Here is a 24,079-nt window from a genome sequence, read left to right as displayed (position 1 = left end):
TCTCCTAGTATGAAATCAGATGGTGAAGATATGAGACAACTTCTACAAGAACCTAGCACTAAGTCACCCGACAATATAGTATCTGAAACATCCACACAAGCAAATATGGTAACAGACACAGACTTAGCACTAGTAAATGAGCCTAATCCTTGGTTGTTGTCAATACTTTTGCCAAGAGAAACAACTCAAGCTACACCCAATGAATCAGATGAAGAAAGAATACAATGACTTATACTAGGCTTAAGAAGGGTGACCACCATACAAAGGAGGCCCACAAAGCTACAACAAAATTAGATGCAAGAACAAGAAGAGATAAGTGATACAACCTTTGAAGCTGAAACATACATAGAAAGTGAGACATATTCTCACGACTATGAATTCCTATCTGATCATGATTCCAACCCACAAGCAATAGACATGACAGAGGGTCACAAACCACCTATAGATGATAAAAATATATCAAGTCACTCAAATAACCAGCTATGCTTGTTATCAGAATCTATTATAACAGAAGGGAGCAATGAATTACCCCTTGTACACTCACATTTGATTGATTGGGGATGAGAAGGAAAACCAACTCTAGATTAGTTTGAGAACGATGAAGCTATTTCAAAATTCTTTGGTGTTAGAGAAGGGTTTCCACAAGGTGATCACAGGGCAGGATTTGTTGTAGACCTAGATAGAGCAATATACTTTGGAGAGGCAAGTGCCTCTATGACAGAAGATATGGATCAAAGTGATCACAATGGCAAGAGTGGGTTAGACAGCCTCCCTATTGAAAAAAAGAATGCAACATTACTCATGGAAGAAACTGAAGAAGTCAATATAGAAGAAGGAGAAGTTGTACATAACATCCACTTAGCAAAATCATTAAACCAGGAAGAAAAGGACAAATTCATAGTTTTTCAAACATCCTATCAATTTCTCTTGGTCCTATGTGGATATGCCAGGCCTAGATCCATAATTGGTGTTACATAATTTACCATTGCTACTAGGAATTAAACCGTACAAACAAAAGCTAAGAAAGGTGCATCCACAGATTGCATTACTGGTCAAAATAGAACTCCAAAATCTTCAAGATGTGGGCTCCATTTGACCTATTGATTATGCAGAATGGATATACAATCTGGTACATGTAACTAAGCCCAGTGGGGGCATAAGAATCTCTACCGACTTCCAAGATCTAAAAAAAGCATGTCCTAAGGATGATTTCCCATTACCCAACATAAACATGATAGTTGACATAATTGTTGGGAATGAAATGCTTTCATTAATGGATGGTTTCTCTAGATATAACCATATCAAGATTGCACCAGAAGATCAACACAAGATGACATTTACCTGTCCATGGGGAACATACTGCTGGAACGTCATGCCGTTTGGTCTTAAGAATGCAAGAGCAACATATCAAAGGGCTATGACGACACTATTTCATGACATGATTCTCAATATCATGGAAGATTATGTGGAGGATCTACTGGCTAAATCACAGATAAGAGAAGGTCACCTTGAAGTCCTTGCAAAGATATTTGATCGATTAGAGCAATACAATATCAGGTTAAACCCCAAAAAGTGTGTGTTTGGTGTAACAACAAACAAACTTTTAGGATTTTTTGTGTCTAACAGAGTAATTGAAGTAGATCCTGCAAAGGTCAAAGAAATCATGGATATGCAACCTCCATCAACACTTAAGCAGTTAAGAGGGTTACAAGGAAGACTACAGTCTATAAGAAGGTTCATAACACAACTAGCAGATAAATGTCATCCATTTCTATATTTACTTAGAAAAGGAGTTACCTTCAAATGGAGAGAACAGTGCCAAGAAGTTTTTAAAGCTTTAAAGGATTATCTTTTGAATACTCCAGTATTAGTTCCACCTACTCAAGGAAAGCCCCTATTACTATATATATCAACAAAAAACTCATTTTTAGGAGCCTTGTTGGCACAACATGATGATCAAGGAAAGGAAAGATAAATCTACTATATAAGTATAACCCTAATTAGATAAGAGCTTAATTACACTCCTATAGAACGAGCATGTCTAGCAGTGATCTTCGCATCTTAGAAACTTAGACATTATATGTTGAGTCACAAAGTCCAACTCATCGCATGTTTTGATCTACTCAAATATTTGTTAAGCAGAGCAACATTGACTAGAATATTGGATAAGTGGGTCATGATTTTAAGTGAGTTTGATATATAGTATGTGGACAAAAAGGCAATCAAAGGGCAGATCATAGCAGATCAGTTAGCAGAGGCTCCCTTGCAAGATAGTCACCCGCTACTAATAGACTTTCCTAATGAATCTGTGTTTACATTGACAACATCCACCATGTGGAAATTATACTTTGATGGGTCCTATACAAATCATGGAGCTGGAGCTGGGATTCTTTTCATCACCCCTCAAGGTGATTCTATCCCTAAGTCATTCAAAATACATTTTCCCTATACGAACAATATTGCTGAATATGAAGTTCTCATCATAGGACTTTGTACCACTGTACAATGGAGGATAAAAGAATTACAAGTATACGGTGACTCACAATTAATTATAAATCAAGTCAATGATGACTATAACACAAATGGTAGAGTATTACAAAGAACATTTCAGTAACATCACTTTTGAATAGTTTCCAAGGACAAAGAACAAGGTAGTCAACGCCATGGCTACAGTAGGGTCTCTACTAAATATGCCTAATAATTAAACTTAGTTTGAGTTTATTGTAGAACAATTGATGATACTGGCATATGAGATTCCCTCATCAGAATATGTATGTGTAATTTTGGGTCCGGAATCCCCATGGTATAATGAGATATACGCATACTTACATACCCAGTATATCTCTCCTGATTTGTCTAGAAATCAAAATAAAACTCTTATGCGTCAGACGTCCAAACACAATATTATTGATGACACATTGTATAGAAAGGGATTTGATGGAATCGTTCTCCGATGTCTTGATGAAGAAGAAGCACAACTTGCCCTAAAGGAGGTGCATAATGGAATTCGTGGGGTGCATCAAAGTAGCCCACCACTATCAAAGAAATTGATAAGAACTAGATACTATTGGCCAACTATGGAAAAGGATGCCAATAAATATGTACAAAAATGTAAACAATGTCAAATGCATGGAGACCTCATTCATGCACCGGCATAGGATCTTCAACCTATTACATCACCATGGCCATTTTCACAATGGGGGTTGGATCTAGTTGGTAAAGTTAATCCTACTTCTGCCAATGGGCACAAATTCATCTTAACGACTATTGAGTATTTTACTAAATGGGTTGAGGCGATCCCCCTTACATACACCACTGGTAAGAAAATATAAAAATTCATGCTTAATTACATTATCTGCCGGTATGGGATTCCAATGTGCATAGTTACAGATAATGGACGTCCATTCAAAAATCAAGAAATGAGAGAATTGTGTGAAAAATTTCAAATACAACAGAGATTTGCAACACCATATTATCCGCAAAGCAATGGACAAGCAGAGGCAACAAACAAGACAATATTAAAGATTCTCAAGAAAGTTGTCACTGATGCAGGATGAGACTGGCATCTCCAGTTAAATCCCGCTCTTTGGGCTTATAGAATAGGAGTACTTACCCCTACATGAGCAACACCATATTTAGTGGTTAATGGTACAAAAGAAATACTACCTATCAAGATAGAACTACCATCTTTAAGAGTCTCCTTAAAAAACATCATATCAGAGGAAGACTATCAGGTTGCAAGATTACAAGAGCTTAAAATGCTCGATGAAAAGATACAAACTGCTTTAAATCATTTGCAAGGTTACCAAAATAGATTGAGAAGGAGTTACAATAAACGAGTACGTCCAAGGAATTTTGAAGTGAGAGATCTAGTTCTCAAGGAGAACCAAAGGAACCTAACGGAACAAGAAAAGCCAGGGAAGTTCAAACCTAACTGGCTAGGTCCTTTTATCATAACAAGGGTTATAGGAAATGGAGCATACAATTTGGCTACCATGGAGGGAGATCCACTCCCTGACCCTATGAATAACATGCACCTTAAACAATATTATATCTAAGGGTTGGGTTAGTTTAGGTTTTTCTTTTCGTATTGCATCTTATTTTATTCAAAGCATTGCATCGCATATAGTTTCCTTTTCAAATGCATCGCATTCACATAAAAATTGTATTAGCATATAGAAACATCAATAAAACTGTTGGCTTGACAATGATTGTAATGAATGACTTCATATGTTGTCATTGATGGAACATGTACACACACACACATATGCTTGTCTACCGGTGTTACTTCATATTTATTTGTATTATGTTGATACTGGCATTATAAGTTCTTCTTATGATGGTGTCAAATTGGTACATGTCGTCAACCGGTATATACAGGAATATCCCGACACCAACTTGAAGATCCAACAAAGATTATCAAAGAAGAAATGGAGGACAATCAGTTTATATGTTGACAGAGGTTAACTCCAACTGGTATCTATGTTCCAACCGGTATTCATTGATTGTGTAATGAGTTATACTAACTGGCAAATTTTGGTGGCATTTTGTGATGAGTTATGTTTGATTGTCCAGATACACTGCACCTAGGAAATTGTGATATAATTCCTAAGGCCGACATGAAATCTACATGTCTATATAATGATATTATAATGAACTATTTTGTATGTATGATGAGATATGATATGAGATGATTTGATGTGAAGACAGAAGAGTTAAGTCGCAAAGTATGTTGGTAATGCAGTTTTGAGTGCACAAAAGAGGATCTATTCAAGCAAGTTGTGCTACTTCTAGATCACACCACCTGTTGTTTTCTTATCACTACAACAGTCAAATCCCCTAACCGGGTAATCTCTAACAAGCTTCATTGTACAAATCCTCTAACCAAGTGATCCATTAGTTTGGATTCAGAAATCCTCTACCGAGGTTACTCCTAACAAGGTACTACCTTGAACAGGGTATAGCTCCTAACAAAGCTTTGGGATTTTTAACAGGATTCATTCCTAGTAGAGCATGTTTGTAGACCTTAACTAGTTAGTTACCTACTACTGCAGATAGTTAACTTGTGAGCCTCATCTCACCGTGGTTTTTCCCATTTGGGTTTTCCACGTATAGACACTTGTGTTATGGTGGATGTTTTACTTATTGTGGATGCACTAATATCATTTTGGATTACATGCATAGTGTTTAACAAACTTGTTAAGTATATCTACTGGTCAGTGTTTAAAGTAGTATTGTTTTGGGGGTCACTGATTCACCCCCCCTCTTAGTGCTTTATAAGTCTATCAAAAACAAGACAATTGTCCAAGTTTATCATTTGCTTGCATTCAAGAGAAACAAGAGTCATCTCCTTTCTTAGATATTCGGACATGAAGTCTTTGAGGTCCTAAGGTCATTCATTTTCAACATTACCCTGTGACGACGCTTTACTTATGGTTGGGTAGTGACTTCACTATTTGAGACTTGTTAACCCAAAATCTATCAATTGCTATATCTCAAATACATTAACAAAATCTCTAATTCATTCGAGACACCTAGTTGATCATATGACTAGTGAAAAATCTAAAATTCTACTTCAGCACCGCTGTAATTGTCACACCCAAGTAGGTTTCATTACTTACAAGTCAAGACAAGAAAATATAAAAGAAAAAATACTATGCCAAATATTCATCTCAAGGCAAAAGAGAAATGATATATAACTAAAATATCACGCATACAAACACTAATACATTTGGCCTAAAATTCTGACAGAGAAGGTATATTGTGACCAAATTTGATTTTTTTTTTCAAAAAATGCCCGAATTCGTCAGAATTTCGATGATAATTTCACATTTGGTTTTGACAGAGAAGGCATTATTAATGAAATTTGATTTTTTTGAAAAAAAGTGCCCGCGTTCGTTGAAATTCTGACGAACATGGGCATTACTTAAAAAAAAAAAAAACACCGCAATTCATTTTAACCCAAAGCAATCCCGCGCAAGCTTGGCGTCGACCTCTAGCCCTGATCAACCCAAAGCAACCCTATGTGTGATCTCCTGCATCAAGTTAGGCATTTCACGCAAAACAACTAAAAGGTTAGGCTCTACTTCATATGAATTTTGCATATGAATTTTGATTTTGGGGTTGCACATTATCGATTTCATTTTGGGGTTGCACATTATGAATTTTTATTTTGGGGTTGCATATTATGATTTTTCATTTTGGGTGGGTTGCACATTATGAATTTTCATTTTGGGGTTGAACATTATCGATTTCATTGTGTTATCTTCTTCCCTCTGCACAACCTCCACACACTAATTTATGTATTTCTTCATAATCTGCCTCTTTCGTCGCTTATCTTCTTGGTCGATCCTCCAACTTTATTCCTCTTGGGCTTCTTCCACAAACCACAAAGCCGCACCACCTCCTCTTAGTTCACTACTCCACAATCACCCCTCTTGTGCATCCCTTCACTAATCATTTGGTTTAATTATTTCCCATTTACCCATCCCTTACCCATCCCTTACCCTCGATGGTCAATGATTTTGATGCACCAATCTGCATTTAATTAGAATAGACATGAACCATTGGTGAGGATTTTGGGAGGGGTCACAACCGTTCAATGGTCTTAAATACCATTGAACCTTCCTCTCCTACTCATACACAACATAATGTCATAGAATAAGGGAAAGGGAGGGATACGAAGGTAGCACAACATTCAGGTTGATTGTAAAAGAAAAGGAAATACACAACACAGTAAGGTTATATAGACAATTAGTGATTACATGGGATGCTCACTCATTAATTCAACACCATATTAATAACATAAATAACAATAATAATAATAGAATTTGATCTGGTCAACATTGACAATACTAGTATAAATTAATATGGTTAATACAATAATACGGTTAGTATATTACAATATGATAATATAATAAGGTTTTGCTAATATAATATGATACACAGTTTATTTTGTTAATGTAATACAAGATAATGATAAGAAAATCTGATACAATATTGCTAAATAGTATCAATGTAATACAATATTGAAATGACATATAATAAAATATAAGTAACATAAAATAATTCACTAACATGATATAATGGAACTTGTGGTAACAATTATAGTAACTGTGTATCTGTGAAGGACTGAATCTGACATTAAATACAATTTCATTGGAATATCATAAACAATATTTTTCAAGGGACCCTCTCTTAGGTATGCCACTCCATAGTGGATGCTTAAAACCTACCACATGGAGCTAAGAGGGGTGTAGCATATGCTCTTGGGCTTAAGAGAGTAGGCGGTTGTGATAAGGGGAATGGCGATAGGACACCTCACTGGGTGCGCGACCCCATCTGGATGGCAAGAGGCCAAATGGGACCAAGACGGATGTAGCATTCCCTCTTGGGCCTAGGGTTTTCTTGGGCACCCTATCAAACCAACCTATCCCAGTTCACTAAGAATGGAAAAATTAGGGGATAATGGGCAAGTGGATGCTTCCTAGGTAGGCCACCTCTTATAGATGAAATGGGTCACATGAGGCCAAGAGGGATTGTATATCTTCTCTTGGGCCTAGGAGATCCAAGACTCCCTATCATGTTGTTCTTTATTCATGCTTTCATATGATTGAGTTTTCTTTCTTTATGTAGAACTTAATTTCTTATATAGTTGTTAATATTTAATTATCACTGTCAACTTATTGTGATGATTTTTGTAATGTTTACTAATGTGATTGTAGGGCCTAAGTTAAGAAAAGGTGCATTTTAAACTCATTTGATTGTGTTGGAACTAAGAACTAGGGCAAATTTAGAAATTTCCCAATTAGGGACATTACAAATTTTCAATTTTCCTTCCCTATGCGCTTCTTTTGAACTTAGGTACCGGATTAGTCTCCACTTGTTGCTTCTTCAATGGAATAGGAGCTCCATACAAAAGAACCAACTTCTTAGCATCTTCTTGACAAGATTTCCTCTGCTTTTTATAGGGCTTATCCAAAGAAGTTTTGTTCTAGATGCAAACCCAATTCCCTAATTTGATTTCTATCACATGCTTCATTGAGTACTCTCCCCACATAATCTATGCATTTAGCTCTAGAGCACATGATCGTTAAAAGAAACTTCATCATATGGTATATATAATTACATGTTTTGTGTCCTGAAGATCTCCAAATGAAATATTTTTTTGTTGATTCAAAAAAATTATCAATCACATTTTCCCCCATTCTACTTATAAAGGATCCTTTGGTTAATATTGTAGTCACATAAATTTGTCCACTTAATTAAATGAATATTTAGTATTTATTTGATTATTTAACCATCAATCAATAATTAATTAAATTAATATTTAATTAATTCATCTTAACCCTCTTCTCCTATTAATTAAATAAATTATTCAATTTATTTGATTTAATTCACTTAACCAAATTCAGACCATTAATTAAATAAATAAATCATATTTATTTAATTAAATTTTCTCTCACATTTAAATAAATTAATATTTATTTAAATTACCCCAAAATCTCACCTCTCACATTTAAATAAATTAACATTTATTTAAATCACCTTTATCCTCTACCCACTTGCATTTTCCTACAAATGCAAGTTGCACAACTATTTTAAATAAATCATTTATTTAAATCACCTTTATCTTCCACCCACTTGCATTTTCCTACAAATGCAAGTTGCACAACTATTTTAAATAAATCATTTATTTAAATCACCTTTATCCTCCACCCACTTGCATTTTCCTACAAATGAAAGTTGCACAACTATTTTAAATAAATTATTTATTTAAAATCCTATTTATCCTCACCCACTTGAAACCTTTAATGGTTTCCCTTAAAGTCTTCAAATTTAATTGCTTCCCTTAAAGTCTTCAAGCCTTTAATGGTTTCCCTCAAAGTCTTCAAGCATTTTAATGCTTTATCTTCCTTTTTCTCATTTAAATAAATTAATATTTATTTGAATATTTATCCAAATGCAAATTACACCATTTAATTGAAATAAATGATTTTATTTTAATTGAAAATACCAAAATTCCTCCCACTTGCATTTTCCTACAAAATCCACTTGCATGCGTAAACCCCTTCTAGATTCTTCTAAACCTTTCCTAATTAACCTAATCCATCCCCTAAATATTGTCACATTCCTAAGCAAACTGGAGTCACTTCTCAAAGACTCCAAAGTCTTTGAAAAGCAATTAATGATTTGTGTGTTCAACAAATTAACCTCTAAAGTCTTCCAAACCACTTATGGCTCTTACATGACCATTAATGGTTAATTCCACTTGCACCCATGGTTAAAGACTTTGACCCCTAACTTAACCCTCATGTAACCCATGTGTCTCTTCAAAGCATTTTTTTATTTGACTAGGGTAACCATCATGTCCCCTCAAGCATTTAATGCTCCTTATCTCTCCTCTCAAGCCTCCTCATGGTGACACTTGTCAACATGGGATTGGGTTGAAAGTCTCACATGGATTGAATATCTTTCAATCCTAACCCTTGTTAAGATTACTCAATCTTAACCCTTCATTTCCCCATTTCTTCTATAAATAGAACTTTTCTCCTCAAGCAAAGAAGGAAGCATTAGAGTATTGTTGTTATACTGGTATTAGCATAGAGCTTTTTCATAGCATCACTATCTACACTTGCATAGCATTTGCTTATCATATTCAACCATCTTGAATCTCCATATGGTATCCATGGCTAGTGCTAAAAGCTGAGAGCTACACTCATTTGGGACTTGGAGAGGGGAGAAACAAGGGAGAAGCATCAAAAGGCATCATGGAAGCATCTTAGGGAGGCTCTTCTCCTTTCTTTTATTTTGTTAAACTTCTTTCATGCTTTTTGAAATCTCTTTTGATATGTTTGGAATGGTTTTTAGTTCTTTGTTTTGTTTTTATGGTTGAAACTAACTTATTAACATTGAACTTTGTTGTTGCCTTGTCCCCATTTCCATGACATCAAATATATTTATTCTTCTCCTGCCTCCCATGTGCATCATGAAGCTGGTTAGAATTCTTTGTATACTGATAAGGGAATTGTGAATTAAAGGGTACCAAATCCAACCCACCTTTCAAAGCCTTAATCATACTCCTATTCCAATTGACACCATTCAACCTTTTATTATATCGTCTTGAGATTTGTCCACCATTTTTTACCTCATCATGATTAAGCATCTCCCCGAAATTGGCATTCTCCATGTTAGCAAACTCCTTGGAAACATGTAGATTATATTTGGTCTAGGGAGAAGGAGGTTGATTACATTGTCCTTCTCGAGGATACTTCACCCTAAAATTTTCCTTCCTAGGCTTCTCAAAAAATATTACATACATCTTTTGGCTTATTGTAGTGCTAATCAATGAACTCAAATCTCAAATTCTCTAAGAAATCAAAGAGCGTCACAATCCTTTTATTTTGATTGTGTGAATAACACACCATAGATGTATTAATGAGAATCTTGATTGCTCATTTTTTTTTCTCAATCTTAAATATTTGCATGTCTTACAAATTAAAAAAAATTCTAACTCTAAATAGCACTCAATGATTCTATGAAAATTAAAATTAATATTGGACTTTCTTGAAAGTTTATTCTCCAATTTAAAATGTTTCACCAAGGATGATGTGGCTTAATCTGTAGACCAACTCTACATTACAACTAATATCCTTTTAAAACACAACTACCTCTAAATTACATGCTTCTTATCCATAATATTTCCTTATTCAAAGGATTCTCTTCTTTGAATAGGCAAGAAACAAGAGTTTCACATCAATTCATAGGTACACACACACAATTAGTTAACTACATGTCAAATGAAACTTCATTAAGTTGGCTCTAAATTTAAACCTATTGTTAATTCTATGAGTAGTTGAGATGTTAAGACTACTACTCATCACCATGAATCTTGTATCATTTTCAGATTTGACCTATCCAAAACCAAAACCATAAAAGTTCCATTAGACATTATTATTTTTAGACTACAATCAAATAGCCCCCCTATAAACTGCAGTGTGCCAGGTAAACTTTTTAACATGACTAGTGATGCTGGAGTGACACGCCCTCTAGTACCATGTGTCTTGGAGGATACTAGACCCCGTGATCTCGTGCCTACCATAAGAAGCTCTCGCTAATCAAGCCAGGCCCCCAACCCTCCATTAGACATTTTTAGACGTTTAGTTTGCAACCCTCCATTAGACATTTTTAGACGTTTAGTTTGCAGGTATTTTAATCCGAATGTTAAATATAGGTTACCCAGAAGTTGCAAACATGGATAAGAGTTCTCTACAAGTCACAAAATTCTTTTCACTAAAAAAAAAAATCCTATCTTCCCATAGAGGAGCAATAGAAGATTAGATCCTATAACCTTAGAGCAATTGAGGCTATACAATTTCATAACTAATTTGTTGTGGTATCCTAGAAAACATAACAAATAGTGCCATGTGTTAGTTCATTATGCTCATTGATGTATATGTAGATGTACAGTTTCAACAAGTAACACTGTGATATTCATACATGTTATGAAGTTATAATGGCCTCTTGAAACTTTATTCATAGAACTATCGTTACCAAGGCCAGTGCTTTTCATCAGAGAAGATGAGGAGTCTACCTACAATCATTGCATTGCCCAAGTCAAATAGAAAAAGGACTTCATCAAGAAAAGAGTTTCAAGAACATGTTGTGCAGACTATAACTATAAGTCTGCATCCATACATTGCAACTTATTCCGTATACCTCCTTTCTTCTCGTAGCAATCAAGTCATATTAATGATAGAATACCACATAGTTATGTGTAAATCGTCTATTTAAGATACCACCGTACTATTTGCTACCAAATGCCAATGATTTAGCATAATTAAGAAGAAAAACTTTCCAACTGTAAAATACATAACTGAAAAGTTTGCATATACTGAAATAGATCACCATAAGAGTACACAAGGTTTGGCACCACAATTTTGATATACTGAAACATATCATTGCATCTTTACTAATGAATCATAGATAAATCATTATATGATATGAATGAGCACATCATAAACTTCTTCTATAATTGGTATAATTGGTTTTTTCTATCGCCTTTTGGGAGGAAATACAATTTATGTGCTAGAAAAGTGTTTGCACCATAGATGCTCAATCCAGGCCTGGGATTTGACGGTCACCTCTGCCTGTCATATGAATTTTTTATGACGGTTTAGTAATTTTAATGTCTTTCGTTTTACGTTTTAAAAAAAATGTTAAGTGTCAATTCTTTAAGCTTCACAGAATTGAAGTTCCAATAAAATTCAATTAAGGTGAAAAGAAATAATCCCATCAAAAAAATGTAAAAATTTAAAAAACAATGATAAATTAATAATGCACTAAAAAAATCTTAAATCTACTTGTAAGTGTCTAAATTCAACCCAAAAATCTTGTTTATTATAAAAATAGAAACCATTTTAGATTTTTTTATTACAATATTTAAAAAAATTAGAAATGACTATATCTTATCATTTCAATTGTTAGAAGTTTCTATATTGATATTTAAGACAATCTTTAAAAAATATTAAAAAAATAAATTGACAAAGTTTCTAAATTTATATTAAAAAAAAATACTAAAAATTCATATAAAAATAATATAAAATTAGAAACAATTATATCTTAATCCTACCATTTTAAAATATTCTAAATAAATTCATATATTTATAATAAACATTGTAAAATAATATATATCAATATATATTACCTATTATAATATTTTACGTCTTATTAATAATTTGAAGTGTCATATATACGGTTTGTGGAAAAAATAGCATGTCGATACATACGGTCTACTAATTTTATTAGTTGTAATATACGATCTAAAAGTGCAAAAATGGCCATATAGCCTGTCAAATTCCTGGCTCAATCCATGTCGTGCCATGTGCTCAAGCCTCACTTAACTAGAACCTAGTGCATAGATATGTAATAGTCTAGTTGTAGTTAACTAAGAGCAGTCTAGTGGTGTGAAAATCACCTCAATTTTAGATATTAGAGTGTGCATTGCTTGTAATCTTATTGGCATGAAGTTGCTATGAAAGTCAACCAGCTCAAAAGTCACACTTGCAGCTACATACGTGGGATATCATATTCGGGTTAGAGGCATGGGATAAGGGTACAAATTTCCATTATATCACATTTTTAATCCTTTAGATGTTGGAGTAATATGGTATTCCAACTAGTGAGAAATATGAACACATTGATATGCATGCAAATATATTTTTCTTTGATTTTATGTTGTACTCTACTAGTACTCAAGATGTTGCCAGGCATGGGAAGTTGACTGACAAATGGAAAAAGGCCCCAATGTTCAAATGCATAAAAGATTGTTGTGTTCTACCTGCACTTTTGACATATTGTTGGATGTCACTTTTCAAATTTATCACCTCACAAGGGCAGCATTAGTCATGTAAGTATGCATGAGCATGGGAATGGATAGTCACTTTCCTTTTAGATTAACTTGGGTCTATGACTCTCAATGGTGTTCATCCCAAAAGCATATGTAATATGTAATATCATTCACTTGCACCCAAGGTGTGACTGAGAATTTTGTCTTGCTTGTCACTGATTTGGACAGTATTGTGAGGGTCCTATAAGGATGACTATCATCATAATCTCGATGAATTCACAACATTGATAATCAATTCACATTAGATACTCATGGATTACTATTTATGTGACATTTTTTTAACTTTGTGTTTATTTATGCAATTTGAACTGTTTATTAGCTATGTGATGGATGTTGATTTAAAATACATTTGTGATGGATTCCATGTTTATGATGATACATGTGACATTTTTTGAACTTTGTGTTTATTTATAGAATGTGGATTGTTTATTACCTATGTGATGGATGTTGATTTATGATACATATGTGATAGATTACATATTTATGATGACACATATGTGATGCTTGTGATGCTCAATTACATATATGATGATACATATGTGATGCTTATGATACATATGTATTTATTGTTTATCAATTTACAAATGTAATGCTTATGATGCTCAATTGATGGTGTTGATTTCATGTATATATTTTGTGTGATGTTGTCACCCTTGGTGGAAACAGGTAATTGACTATAGACATCGTCAACCCTTTGGTTAAGGATCCTGCATAGTCTATATAAAGTAAAGGTAATGAATTAAAAAATTTACAATGATTATGTTGACAACATTTTTTTTTTAATACTCTTCTTGTCTACAAAGATCATGTTGTTCATGTTGTGTACTATGTAATTTTTAGTATACGTATCATGTAATTTTTAGCTAACATAAGATAATTGAATTACATGTGCAGGAACCTGAACCCCTTTGACGAGGATCCTGCATAGTCTCATCAATCGACAGGTATAAGTCAATACACCCTATAGAAACAGTTTATTTTTAAAAAATTACTTGGAAAACAAACTTCCTTAGTTTTTCAAACCTCGACATTAGCAGCAAATCTAATACAGTTATCAACACTTGAGGCCCCAGTTGGACTTATTTGAATTTTAATCTCAACATCAACTTTAGGGCCGACTTCTTGGTGTAGAGACATAAAGGCAATTTTGTTGTGTTGATTCCAGGAGATTGGAATCATGTTTTTTTGGTTTGTAATAAGGTCTATAGGTCTTTGAATAAGTGCTCAAATATTTGTAAGGACCTTAGGAGTTACTGATTGGCCAATTTTGGCATATGGGCTCTTAAGGGTGCCATATAAAGCACTTGGTAGAATAAATTGTTATTGAGTTAGAGTAGGTTGGTTTGTTATGGTTTAGGGGTTTTTAGGGTCATTTGAGTCATTTGGAAGCGACTTAGGTTGGATTTGAGAAAAGTTGCTCACTTATGTAAAAAATGTAAAAAGTTGCAAAAGTTGCTCATAGCAACTTTGCAACATTTTGCACTTTCACACACCAACGACTAGTTGGTTGTATTTTTCAGTTGAAGGCATTTGTAACCAACCCAAGGCCAATATAAGGCTTGGGAAAACTGATGAGAATGGTTGGTTGAAGAATTGAAACAAGAAGAGCAAGTTGAGCCTTTCAAGTTTTGTGTTTTCAACGAGTATAGTTGAGTTTAATTGGATTTGTATAGACTGTACGGACTTCCAAGCCCAGAACAAGGCATGAATTGTTAGAGAAGAGGCATATCTTTCATTTGATGGTGGTTTGAAGTGTTATAGATTGCAATTTTTGTCATTTTTGTTGTAGGCGGGTCCTAAAAGACCTAAAAATTAGGGTTTTGAGGACTCTATGGCCCATTCCTAGCATTCCATGGTGGAAGTCCATATTGAAGCCTTGTGGAATGTTAGGTGGCCTTGTAAAGTATGTTTTCATATTTGTTTTAAGACAAGGGAGGCAAAAGTCCAAATTTGCCACCATACCTTAGGCTTGGCACGTTGAGTTGGCAAGCATTGGGGATTATGCACAGTGGGCCCTCGATGGGTAAATCCGGTGGATGGAATTAATAAAAGATTGAATTGGACATCCTCAAGGATGTACAAACTTGAAACAATCATCAGAATCCTTGAGCAATTGAACTGTTGAAGACATTTAAGCAAATCCCTATTTTGTAGGCTTAAAAGGAGGAATTAGGCCTAAAAAGGGTTAGGATGGCTAGAGACCAAACCCATGTCCAATTTTGTGATATTGTATGAAGCTTCCAAAAGGTTATCTGAAAAGATAAAGAGTTCATATGGGCGTTCAGGACTTATGACAGATAATTGCAAAATACCTCACAAGTAGGGCTAATTGAACTAGGTCACCTAGTAGGCCTAAAAGAGCAGATTGGCCCTAAAGCTTGGAATCGATAAACACCAAAGTCCTAAATGAAGGGATAGGGTTGGACCACTAAGTAAAATCATCCCTAAGTGTTTTGGTCATGTGTGAATGGATATCCTATGGTAGAGGGGGTTGGCTCTTGGTTAAGGTGTTGAGTAGGAAGGTCTCTAAACACTCACAAAACAAGAAGTGGTCACCTTAGTCTGAGGACCTTAGGAAGTTCAGTAAGGGTGGGCCCTACAACCTTTGGAAGGTTGAAAAGTGTGGAACCATTGGATGGTTCAAGAGATAGCCTAAGGAGACAACAAGAGTAAGCAAACCTAGTAGGAGAGCCTAACCACTCTACATCACTTCTTCATCAACATTACCCTCATTTGCAAAATATCTCTCTCATTACCAACCAATTCTCTCATTTGATGGAGTGCAGGTACCACCAAATAGGTATTTGTCAGATGTGTCTTCCTTGAGTGAGGGAAATCCAAGAATAGAAAACAAAAGTGAGACATGTAGTGGGTCTACAATAGGGAGATCAACTAGAGGTCAAAATATTAGAAGAAAATTCAATAAACGCATGTAATTTTTCCTTGCTCAAGTGGGGTCATGTTCTTATGATGATGAGACCAAAGGCGACATCGAAGTGCCCTTGAGGTACAAACATCTATAGAAACAATGCGTAACCAAGGAACTTCCTTCAATAAACACTGATTTTTGTGTTAACGATAGGATATATTGCATAACACCATTGTCGTTACATGATTTGGGCCTATTTTCCATGGACGGCATAAAGGTTTGTTACAACAAAGTTGTTGAATTGATGGAGTTTGTCGGAACTTGTTACAATTACAAAAATTGGATGCTGATTGTTCGATATAAAAAAAGTATGCGTAAGTATGCACTGTCAGCGAATTATATAAAACAGAAAGATAATGATCAAAGTAAACGAGTGGCTATATACATTGATGGAAGGACAAAAGAAATAGGGAATATTGCAGGTTTTATAAATAGTACGCGACTTGGGTCAACTAATAAGCAACCCAATTGCATATTTGAGGCATGCGAGGGAAATCATGTATTCGTATGTGCGATAAAATCAATAAGTGCAAGGGAAGAGATGCTAATTGATTACAATTTAAATTCTATAGATACAAACAAGTTACTATCATGGGGGTGGTACGTACTATATACCATTTAAATTAACCAGCCTCCAATTAATGACTCCAATATACCATTTTATTATTAAGTTTTTTTGCTAAGTCTATTGGTTTCATTTCGCTAATGTTTTTATATTTTTCTTTGTCACAAGGTGACATGGATCCATCACATAGCACAGACAGGGATGTAGGTCGCGACACTTCTACCGAGCAGGTAAACCTCATTGTAACTGTACAAATTAGATAGAAGCAAACTGTTACATTATTATGTTCTTTTCTTGAGTGTTTTGGAGTAATTTTGATAGTGTTACTGATATTCTTGTCACAGATGGATGTTCGGGGAAAGGGAAAGGGAGCTGCAGTACCTAAGCACCTCTCTAGGGATGTGGACTCAACGGGATTAAGCGACGATGACATCGCAAATTCCACAAACCCTATAGAATTGATAAAAAAGTCTATTAGAAAAATTAGTAGAGAGATTGTTGCTTTGGCATCTGTGGAGCCTTAAACTGATGAGATACAAGAAAGGGTGCAAAAATTGATGCGGACAACAAAAAACTTGCAAGTAAGTAGTAATGAAAGCTTTAATTATAACAAAAGTTCAATAATGGTTTATATTTTATACTCTTTTATGTCATTAACTAAAATATGTATGTGTTGTTTTTACAGAAATTTATGTGTCCTCATCAACCTAGTGGTCATGATCAGGGTATTGCAGGTAGTTCAGGTGATGACGATTTTCTATACATTAAAACTACTCCTTCTTTGGACTTGTGAACTTGCTTTTTTAATGATAGTGTTATTGCTCATATATATATTATGTAGTTGATGTAGAGGGATCTAGTTGATGCTCTTCATGATTGATCATTCATACCTTAGGGAAAGAAACCCCCTTACACATCCATTCACTTGTTCTCAACAAACCTCCAACGCATCCTTTTTCTAGATCTGTGACTTGGATCAACCCCTTAATCATAGGACCTTGGCTATTTATCTTACTCAAAGGAAATTTCCACTTGCACTTGCTCTGGCATTTGACTCCACTATGTTCCAAGACAACAGTAACAATGAGATCATTGTCTACCCCTAATGTAACTGTCCTACTGTGATCCTACTAGCATACTCATCTTTCCCAAATCCATCTTGAGCACTTTCACTCTTTGAATCACTCCAACTCTCACAATTTGACTTCGATACAGTACTAATTCTAATTAGGACCACTCATGGTTTAAATACGCATCTCCCAATGCTCATTTGTCGCACACCAAACTAGTGGTTCCCAAGGACACATAAATGGACTTCTTTCCCATGAAAAAAAACACAATTCTCAACCCTTCACACCACCCTAAGAAACATCTTGACCCTCTGTTGTCTTCACATTGTTCATAAAGATAAAAAAACACCAATGGGATAGTCTTCATTGATCCATTCATTATTTTATAACCCTTCAAATGTTCTTGGAAAAGACATAAACTCACCCAAACATTCCCCTAACATTCAACTCCAACACCATTCCTAATAATCAGGTTGATCCTACAAAATGAAAAGGTTTCAATATGTTTTCCTTTTTGTGACAGTCACTCACAAATTCAACAAACTCTTCCTTCCACTATTTTGACAGTCTGAGACACAAATTCGGTCTTCTTTTACATGTTCACACATGCAAACTCCATTAAGAATCTACAACCTTCCTCATAATGTCAACTTCCAACAAGACAAGTTACATGTTCAACCAACTCCATGTTAGCCTTAACATTGTGAAAATACCAATTATTTCAACCATCATACCTTAACATATACTTACCCCTATCCTCCAAGAGTTTTTTTTCACCATCCTCATCTCATTAATGTCTTCTCCAACTGCCCAAGTACTCATAATCTGCACTTACTAAAACAATAAGGAACCCAAATTCCAAAACTGCAAAATAAGGAACCCAAACTACCATTCATTGTGACTGTCATGATCGAACAAGTAGATTGAAACTTGCTTGGATTATCACTTTGAGTACCCAAAACACATCATACTTGATACTGTCAATGTTCATAATAAAGGTTCATCCTTGTTTACAATTCTTGCAGTTTTCATATATTTAATGTATTATTCTTTAGGTGCTGTGAATGTTCATGTGCAAATGTCGCCTCATTAGAGGTTAGCCCCACCTGTGTTGTCGACTGCAATGTCGGCAATACGGAGCATGCATACATCCTCTATTGCACATCATGTTGGCCCACCCATTGTTGGTAGATCCCTCTTTTTCTCTATCTTTTGTTATGTGTTTATTTCCCTTGAAGCGTTCTTTCTTGGGGGCATTTCATAGTGGATTCATTTTCCACAGCAGGAGATGCACATGAGGATGCGCCAGAGGCAACTACTGCTGATAACATACCATCATTTCCTGGATCTTCCTGTATTGCTTGTACGGGAACGTTGTAGGCCACATTGGTAGTGAGCGACAAAGAATTAATTCCCTTAAAGATACAAAAGATTACAGGTACTTTAAAATTATTATTATATATAGTCTAATTGTAATTTACTTACTGATCACTCATTTTGGACTAATGATCCCATGAATTTTTTGCAGGAAATGATATTTTTTATAAAAATATTAATGACATTGCATTGTAGATATTTGGGCCCACCATACGTAAAAGGTTTGATATTTGGGAAGATATTTGAAGTGCATTGATATTTGGGTAGATATTTGAAGTGCATTGATATTTACAGCAATGGTTGAGTTGCAGACTGGAAAGAAAATTAAATGTTTGAGGATTGATAATGGCGGTGAATTTTGCTCTAATGATTTTGATAGATTCTATAAAGACTATGGCATTAATAGACATAAGACAACTTTGTATTCTCCACAGCAGAATGGAGTTGCAAAAAGAATGAACATGACACCGATGGAGAAGGCTAGGAGTATGCTAAGTGGTGCTAGTCTAGAACAAAAGTTTTGGGTTGAAGTTGTTGCCACTGCTTGCTACCTAATTAACAAGTCTCCTACATCAACTTTTGTTGATAAAATGCCTATGGAAGCATGCTCATGTCACAAGCCTTCATTGAGACATCTTAGAGTTTTTGGTTGCAAGGCATATGCACATGTGCCAAAGGAGAAGCAAACAAAATTGGAGAACAAGGTTGTGAAATGTATCTTCATCGGTTACAGTTATGGTGTGAAAGGATACAAGCTTTGGGACCTTGTTGCACAAAAGGTAATTCATAGTATAAGTGTTATGTTTAGAGAAATTAAGTCTCCTTATGTTACATTGCAGCTAGAATAGACTAAACAGGAAGATGTGATTCAATTTACTTCTATAGATAAAAGAGTTGAATCGAGACCACTTGATAGGCAATAAATTGAGGAGAGCTCATCTAGCTTTGAATATTCAAAACATGAAGAAGAACCTCTAACTCAGCTTGTTTGAAGGTCTACAAGACATAAACAACCACCCGAAAGGTATTCACCTAATGATTGGAGATGTATTTTTATTTTGAATACTAATGTGAATGAATTTAGATCTGTAGAAGAGGCATTAGGTAGGAATAATGCGGAATCCTAAAATATTGCTATGGAAGAATAAATGGCAAATTTGAAAAAGAATGATACATGGGATCTTGTACCATTTCCTGAAGGATGGAAACCTATTGGTTGTAAATGGGTGTTCAAGAAAAATATTGGTTCAGATGGAGGCATTGAGAAGTATAAAGAAAGGTTGGTTGCAAAAGGCTACTCTCAGGTTGAGGGTGTTGATTATGCTGAGATATTTTCTTTTGTTGCAAAAATGACATCCATTAGATTTTTGCTTTCTATTGTTGTTTCTTATGATTTAGAGGTTGAGCAAATGGATGTGAAAACTAATTTTCTTCATGATGATTTAGAGGAAGATATTTACATGACACAGATAGAGAAGTACTTGGTGAACGTTAAAAGTAATTTGGTCTTTAAATTAAAGAAATCTTTGTATGGCCTCAAACAAAATCCTAGGATGCGGTACCATAGATTTGATACATATGTGTTGAGTTTGGGATTTGAACGTTCTAAATCAGATCACTATATTTATTTTTAAATTTGATGGTGATCATTTTTTTTACATTGCATTATATATTGATGATATGTTATTCATTGGTAAAGCGAAAGGTATGATTTCAAAACTAAAGTCTCAGCTTGCTGCCAAATTTGAAATGAAATATCTTGGTGCAGTGAAACACATTCTTGGGATGGAAATTAGAAGAGATAGAGTGAACAAAAAGCTATGGCTAGGCCAGAGTAAGTATGTGAATTCGGTTTTGTGGAGGTTCAACATGGAGGATTGTAGACCATTATGTGTTCCCTTCATAGTTGGAACAAAATTATCTATTTTAGATTGTCCTACATCTCCATCAGAGATGGAAGACATGAGCAGAGTGCCTTACTAGAGTACAGTTGGAAGTTTGATGTATGGTATGGTTTGTACTAGACCAGACATTTCCCAAGTAGTGGGAGTTTTATCTAAATATATGTCTAATCTTGGTAGAGTTCATTGGAATACAGTCAAAAGAGTCCTCAAATATTTGAAGGGTACCTCAGACTATTCTTTATGTTGTCATGGTAATTTGGTTGGAGACGTGATTTCCCTTGATATTCATGGTTATGTGGATTTAGACTAGGTAGGTGATATTGATAGCAGAAGATCCACCAATGCTTATTTGTTTACTTTATTTGGTGGTACAATTAGTTGGATGAGTAAGCGATAGGTTGTGGCTTCTTTCTCCACTACGAAAGCAGAGTATATGGTAGTTACTCATGCTTGTAAAGAATCCATTTGTCTTAAGAGACTATGTTCATATATTGGAATAAAATAAGGTGCAGTGATAGTTTATTGTGATAGTCAAAGTGTGATCTACCTAGCTAAGAACCCGACATTTCATGCCCGAACCAAACACATTGATGGTAAGTTGAATCTAGTTAAAGTAGAGACTTTGATGAATGTTGCAGATTATTTAACTAAGGTTGTGAAATAAGAGAAGTTCAGATGGTGTTCAAAGTCTATGGTCCTCATGGCCCCTAGAAATTAATTTATTGTGTTGATACTCCCTTTGCTCTTGCAAGGTGTTCGACAAGTGGGATAATGTTGGGAAAATGGTGTCTCAACCTTGCATTTACATGAGGTTAATATTTATAGTAAGTTTTCATTTGAGCATTAAATGGTGCAAAATTTTCCCCAAAGCTTCGGATTGGCTAGATAAGCATGCTAGTAAATTTTCCTCGCAAGATCATAACTAGTTTTGAAGATATTTAAATTTTCATTTTTGAATGGTGCGATGAAAGGTTTAAATTTAATTTTGAGGACTTTAGACCCTCTGAAATGCCTTGAAAAGTGGTTGTAATTGGAATATCAAGTTACGAGGTGATAGAGTACTACACAATCTTTCTGATGTATCAAATAATTTGTCAATCAGACACCCAATTCACAAGTTATGGCCTTCGAAAGTTTGAACTCCTGAAATAGGAAATATAAAATGCATCGAACATATAAATGAGCTATAAAAGCAAGGAACACATGTTGATATGTGTTTTTGTTAGAATTAATGAACATTGAGAGGGGGGTGAATCAGTGTTCTGCAATTTACTATGTTATTAAAATGATTCTTAAACCACTAGATGCATAAGATAGAGAGTATAATGCAGAAACTCAAAGCAAATAACCATACAACCATAACACCTGAATTTTTACGTGGAAACCCAGAAAGGGAAAAACCACGATGGGATTTTAACCCATAATGTTATTATACTATGGCTAGTAGTAGAACAATATTATAAAAGGGGAATGCACTTGTGATGCAGGAGCATCCCTGGTTCTTGGCAATCTTGCATCAACCAAAAATATTTCTTTCTCAGTTTGTTTCCTGTTTTGTAGTTTAGCATTTTCTTTCTGCATTTTCTTGCATTTTCTCACCGGATCTTGCGGAGCTGGATTTTGCTTGTGGACATGATTATCTTCCTTACCCCAAGTTCGCAGGACATTTTGATCTTTTTCTAGCAAGTTATCAATTCTGGTATCTGGGACAACTTCCTGGCTTAGAACACCAGAACTGCTTGGACCTATTTTGTCTTTGGCGAATCTTGCAGATCATTTCCATTGCTTGTGGAACTTCAATTCATTATTTCCAACATTCCTTGGTGTGTGGCCAAACTTCCCTTTGGTCCGCACTTCATCCTTTTGATGCAGGAGCACCGATCTAGTTCTTACTGGTTGAGTAATTTTCAGTGGAATTGCTTGAGAGCATGGCATTTCTTCATGTTTGAGTGTTTAGCATTGTGGTTTTTGTTTTATTCCCTTTTGTTCATGGTCTTTACCATGTTCGAGTTTTATAGCATTTGGATTTGTTTCCGGTGAGATGTGGATTCTGGTATTGTCTCGGTTGGTGTGTTCTTACCGGTTAGCTTGCAGTGTGTTGAGTGAAGATGATTTTTGGGTTGCGGTTGATCCTCGTGACTTGCAGATCATTTGAGGTGTTGCTTTGGGCCTTGGCTGGTATTCCCAGAGGTCTGTGCATCATCTCGAGATTGTTCTTAGTGATTGAGTTGACATGTTACCGTTGCATGTTTCATGAACGGGTTGGTCTTTTGGGCTGACTTGATTAAGTTGTAATTATTTGTGGGCGATATATATATGGTGGTTTGTAAATCATTTGGAGAGAGGTCACATCGGAGAAGTCATAACAAAGAAGTTAGAAGATTGAAGATGGAGTATTGAGATCGAGCGAAGATGTAGAACCGACAAGATTCTGATCTGGTAGGACTGAGGCCGGAAGGCTGAGGCCCGAATTAGGATAGAATTGGTAGACTATTACCGGAAGCCAATTTGATATGGGGATGATCTGTGGACCTTGTAATTTCATTGTAATAATTGTTTGTGTCTTGGAATACGATCCAGAGTGTGTCATGTGTAATACTTTTGATTGTAATAAGATTTATTCATATTGTTTACCAGTTATGTATTTGGTATTGTTATTGGTTGTTCTTTCTACTATTTTTGGCATTGTGTTGTCGATTACCAGTATGCTTTGCATGGTTTTTGTGTTAGGCTGCAAGGATGGGTTGTCCTTCATTGGATCTCCCTACCTTGACTGCATCACATTTGTATTTTCTGGAGGAATCTCTTGGTGGAGGCCGACCTAGT

The sequence above is a fragment of the Cryptomeria japonica genome, chromosome 2, assembly GCF_030272615.1.
Source record: "Cryptomeria japonica chromosome 2, Sugi_1.0, whole genome shotgun sequence".
In the NCBI taxonomy this organism is placed as follows: domain Eukaryota; kingdom Viridiplantae; phylum Streptophyta; class Pinopsida; order Cupressales; family Cupressaceae; genus Cryptomeria; species Cryptomeria japonica.
Note: the sequence above shows the minus strand (reverse complement) of the source record.